This window comes from Grus americana, chromosome 23, assembly GCF_028858705.1.
Source record: "Grus americana isolate bGruAme1 chromosome 23, bGruAme1.mat, whole genome shotgun sequence".
In the NCBI taxonomy this organism is placed as follows: Eukaryota; Metazoa; Chordata; class Aves; order Gruiformes; family Gruidae; genus Grus; species Grus americana.
The window spans coordinates 11423-16723 of record NC_072874.1 but is presented as its reverse complement, the minus strand read 5'-3'; the positions used below and the strand labels follow the sequence as shown (position 1 = coordinate 16723).

At 56.6% G+C, this 5301-nt stretch overlaps 1 long non-coding RNA gene across 1 annotated transcript; it reads left to right on the top strand.

Annotated features, from left to right (window-relative positions):
- Positions 1–4574: 4574 nt before the first annotated feature.
- On the top strand, positions 4575–5054 carry LOC129195984 (uncharacterized). Its single transcript, XR_008574008.1, has 3 exons — positions 4575–4709; positions 4796–4842; positions 4963–5054. It is a non-coding gene; the product is annotated as an uncharacterized LOC129195984 (long non-coding RNA).
- The last annotated feature ends 247 nt before the right edge of the window (positions 5055–5301 follow it).

Below are 5301 nucleotides of genomic sequence, written 5' to 3'. Positions count from 1 at the left end.
AGGGTGGGCAAAGGGAGCGGGTTACTTGTCAACGCAATACTAGGCTGTGTTGGGCAGGGCAGTTCCAGCCTGTGTCTGTGGTATGTTTGTTGTGTGTCTTGTCCTGTGTGTCTCAGCCCTTCCTCGGGTCTCAACGCCCTCTTTGCACTCAAAGGGCACGGCATGCTTCTCGGGCGCCATCCCTAGGCTCTCAAACGCCTGTATTCATCGGTGTAGCGCCAATGGGGCGCTTCTTTTGCTTGCCCTGCAAGCTTACGGCGTGGATCGTTCTCGCGTGTCGGAAGCTTCCGGCGGGTCCTTTTCTTGCCGCCTCATCCCCGGCCGCATCGGGAGCTCTGCTCTCCAGCCGTTCCTTTTCAGGGACCGGGGCTTCTTCTCTGCGTCGTTACATTCTTAGGTCTTGAAGAGAGGCTTCTTGCCGCATCCCTCGCCCTGGTTTTGACCGTAGCTTCTTACAACTGGCTATCACGGTCCATTCTTTTCTGGGGTTGCCATAGAGCTTCTGCGCCCGGGCGTCCCGCCCTGTAGGTCATCTTGTTGGGCAGCCTCTCCGGTCCGGGAGTCGTTCCTCTCGCTGAGAGTTTTCTCTCGCTTGTGATTTGTGGTGTTTGTAGCATTCTGTGTAGCGTTGATCCCCGTGCGTGTGTGTCTTGGGCGTGGAGCTGCTCTGCCCGGGGCTGTCGAGTCCAGGGTTAGGCGGAATAGCGATAGAAGTGTACGGTTAGTGTGTCAGTATGGCCAGTCTGGAATTGTTTGGCTCTCGCTCGGCATCTGGCTGACTTGTTTAATTTTTTTGGTTTTTTTTTTTTTCAGATGCAGAGAGAGAGGAAGCGCACCAAAGAGCAGCACAGGAGGGGAGCAGAGCGCCGTAAGGAGGTGGGTCGGCCAGTGGAGTCGGAGGGAAGATGTGGCTGGTGCCTACATGACTCCATTAAGATTTGTGTGTGGCTTTTATTTTGAAGGTGCAAAGGTGGATACGGACCCCGTAGGACATGGACCCGGGAGGTGACTCGGGCCAGGTGAGCGGCGACTAGCGGGCTGAAGTACAGCAGTTATTTTTCTGGTGTTGCATTGCTGTTTAAGATACAGGGATCCTTTGTTTGTGTTTTCTAGGTGGGGCGCAAGGACGGCAGCCCAAAACGACGGAGGCCAGGTGAGCAAGCGGCTGAGGTCGAGGAGGGGGAGGTAGGAATCGGTGCGGGCAAGCCGCAGTTTTGGGCAGCGTCTGAGCACGTGCCTCTCGCTTGATTTTTGGCAGGTGCCGCAGGGAGCCTCGGAGGGGCGAAGCCGCGTGCCGACGAGCGTTCCGAGAAGGTGAGGCGCTTGTCAGTGTCTAATAGCAAAGCAGTGTAAGGCAACTTGTTTGAGCTTTTCCCTCTGGTCTTGCAGGCGCTGTGTGGCCACCCTTGGAACCGGATGGCCATTTGAGGTGAGCTGGAGGAACGGCGAGGGCGGTTGTGGGAGCGGTGACTTCTGACAAACGTAGGAGTAATTTTGTGTCTCTTGGCCTCTTAGGTGCCACGAGGGATGACGGCTGCAGGGGTCAGTCTCTGGACCGAGCAGGTGAGCGGAAAGACACGGTGCTTCTGAGGAGAGGGGGGCGTTGTGGGCAAGGTTGGTGTTGACCGGTGCGATGCTGACTGACGGCACTGCTTTGTTTGTTTTTGGTGATGTGTTTACTCTAGGTGAAGAGGGTCCAGACGACTGCCGGAAGATCCCAGTTAGCCGATGCACAATGTGCATGTTGTTTGTTGTGGATGGATTCAGATCCTCGGCCCTCTGAAAGCTAAGTTGAGGGACTATGGCTGGGGAGGGAGCAGGCCGAGGAGGGGGCAAGTTCGGGGGTCGCAGGGGAGATGTGTTGCGGTTAGCGTAGGGGCAAGAGCTGTCTGGCAGCGGTCCCCTAGGGTGGGCAAAGGGAGCGGGTTACTTGTCAACGCAATACTAGGCTGTGTTGGGCAGGGCAGTTCCAGCCTGTGTCTGTGGTATGTTTGTTGTGTGTCTTGTCCTGTGTGTCTCAGCCCTTCCTCGGGTCTCAACGCCCTCTTTGCACTCAAAGGGCACGGCATGCTTCTCGGGCGCCATCCCTAGGCTCTCAAACGCCTGTATTCATCGGTGTAGCGCCAATGGGGCGCTTCTTTTGCTTGCCCTGCAAGCTTACGGCGTGGATCGTTCTCGCGTGTCGGAAGCTTCCGGCGGGTCCTTTTCTTGCCGCCTCATCCCCGGCCGCATCGGGAGCTCTGCTCTCCAGCCGTTCCTTTTCAGGGACCGGGGCTTCTTCTCTGCGTCGTTACATTCTTAGGTCTTGAAGAGAGGCTTCTTGCCGCATCCCTCGCCCTGGTTTTGACCGTAGCTTCTTACAACTGGCTATCACGGTCCATTCTTTTCTGGGGTTGCCATAGAGCTTCCGCGCCCGGGCGTCCCGCCCTGTAGGTCATCTTGTTGGGCAGCCTCTCCGGTCCGGGAGTCGTTCCTCTCGCTGAGAGTTTTCTCTCGCTTGTGATTTGTGGTGTTTGTAGCATTCTGTGTAGCGTTGATCCCCGTGCGTGTGTGTCTTGGGCGTGGAGCTGCTCTGCCCGGGGCTGTCGAGTCCAGGGTTAGGCGGAATAGCGATAGAAGTGTACGGTTAGTGTGTCAGTATGGCCAGTCTGGAATTGTTTGGCTCTCGCTCGGCATCTGGCTGACTTGTTTAATTTTTTTGGTTTTTTTTTTTTTTTTTCAGATGCAGAGAGAGAGGAAGCGCACCAAAGAGCAGCACAGGAGGGGAGCAGAGCGCCGTAAGGAGGTGGGTCGGCCAGTGGAGTCGGAGGGAAGATGTGGCTGGTGCCTACATGACTCCATTAAGATTTGTGTGTGGCTTTTATTTTGAAGGTGCAAAGGTGGATACGGACCCCGTAGGACATGGACCCGGGAGGTGACTCGGGCCAGGTGAGCGGCGACTAGCGGGCTGAAGTACAGCAGTTATTTTTCTGGTGTCGCATTGCTGTTTAAGATACAGGGATCCTTTGTTTGTGTTTTCTAGGTGGGGCGCAAGGACGGCAGCCCAAAACGATGGAGGCCAGGTGAGCAAGCGGCTGAGGTCAAGGAGGGGGAGATGAGAATCGGTGCGGGCAAGCCGCAGTTTTGGGCAGCGTCTGAGCACGTGCCTCTCGCTTGATTTTTGGCAGGTGCCGCAGGGAGCCTCGGAGGGGCGAAGCCGCGTGCCGACGAGCGTTCCGAGAAGGTGAGGCGCTTGTCAGTGTCTTAATAGCAAAGCAGTGTAAGGCAACTTGTTTGAGCTTTTCCCTCTGGTCTTGCAGGCGCTGTGTGGCCACCCTTGGAACCGGATGGCCATTTGAGGTGAGCTGGAGGAACGGCGAGGGCGGTTGTGGGAGCGGTGACTTCTGACAAACGTAGGAGTAATTTTGTGTCTCTTGGCCTCTTAGGTGCCACGAGGGATGACGGCTGCAGGGGTCAGTCTCTGGACCGAGCAGGTGAGCGGAAAGACACGGTGCTTCTGAGGAGAGGGGGGCGTTGTGGGCAAGGTCGGTGTTGACCGGTGCGATGCTGACTGACGGCACTGCTTTGTTTGTTTTTGGTGATGTGTTTACTCTAGGTGAAGAGGGTCCAGACGACTGCCGGAAGATCCCAGTTAGCCGATGCACAATGTGCATGTTGTTTGTTGTGGATGGATTCAGATCCTCGGCCCTCTGAAAGCTAAGTTGAGGGACTATGGCCGGGGAGGGAGCAGGCCGAGGAGGGGGCAAGTTCGGGGGTCGCAGGGGAGATGTGTTGCGGTTAGCGTAGGGGCAAGAGCTGTCTGGCAGCGGTCCCCTAGGGTGGGCAAAGGGAGCGGGTTACTTGTCAACGCAATACTGGGCTGTGTTGGGCAGGGCAGTTCCAGCCTGTGTCTGTGGTATGTTTGTTGTGTGTCTTGTCCTGTGTGTCTCAGCCCTTCCTCGGGTCTCAACGCCCTCTTTGCACTCAAAGGGCACGGCATGCTTCTCGGGCGCCATCCCTAGGCTCTCAAACGCCTGTATTCATCGGTGTAGCGCCAATGGGGCGCTTCTTTTGCTTGCCCTGCAAGCTTACGGCGTGGATCGTTCTCGCGTGTCGGAAGCTTCCGGCGGGTCCTTTTCTTGCCGCCTCATCCCCGGCCGCATCGGGAGCTCTGCTCTCCAGCCGTTCCTTTTCAGGGACCGGGGCTTCTTCTCTGCGTCGTTACATTCTTAGGTCTTGAAGAGAGGCTTCTTGCCGCATCCCTCGCCCTGGTTTTGACCGTAGCTTCTTACAACTGGCTATCACGGTCCATTCTTTTCTGGGGTTGCCATAGAGCTTCCTCGCCCGGGCGTCCCGCCCTGTAGGTCATCTTGTTGGGCAGCCTCTCCGGTCTGGGAGTCGTTCCTCTCGCTGAGAGTTTTCTCTCGCTTGTGATTTGTGGTGTTTGTAGCATTCTGTGTAGCGTTGATCCCCGTGCGTGTGTGTCTTGGGCGTGGAGCTGCTCTGCCCGGGGCTGTCGAGTCCAGGGTTAGGCGGAATAGCGATAGAAGTGTACGGTTAGTGTGTCAGTATGGCCAGTCTGGAATTGTTTGGCTCTCGCTCGGCATCTGGCTGACTTGTTTAATTTTTTTGGTTTTTTTTTTTTTCAGATGCAGAGAGAGAGGAAGCGCACCAAAGAGCAGCACAGGAGGGGAGCAGAGCGCCGTAAGGAGGTGGGTCGGTCATTTGAGGTGAGCTCGAGGAATGGCGAGGGCGATTGTGGGAGCGCTGACTTCTGACAAACATAGGAGTAATTTTGTGTCTCTTGGCGTCTTAGGTGCTGCAAGTGAGGACAGCTGCAGGGTCCATCTCTGGACCGAGCAGGTGAGCAGAAAGACACGGTGCTTCTGAGGAAGGGGCTGTCATGGGAGAGGTTGGTGTTGGCCGGTTGATGCAACGCTGACTGACAGTGCTGTTTTGTTTGTGTTCTGTTTTCTATTGTAGCTGATGAAGAGGTACCGGGCAATTGCAGGAACATCCCAGTTAGCCAATGTGCAGTGGTGATGTTTTTGTTGCTGATGGATTCGGATCCCCGGCCGTCGGAAAGGTAAGTTGAGGGACCGTGGCCGGGGAGGGAGCGAGTTTGGGGGTCGTGGTGGAGGGGTTTTATGGCTAGCGCCGGGGCGAGGGCTGTCTGGGAGCAGTTCCCCTTGGCTGGGCAAAGGGAGCGGGTTACATGTCACCACGATGCTAGACCGGGCAGGGCAGTTGCAGCCTGTGTTATGTCTGCGTGTCTCGTCCTGTGTGTCTTAGCCCTTCCTTGGGTCTCAACGCCCACTTTGC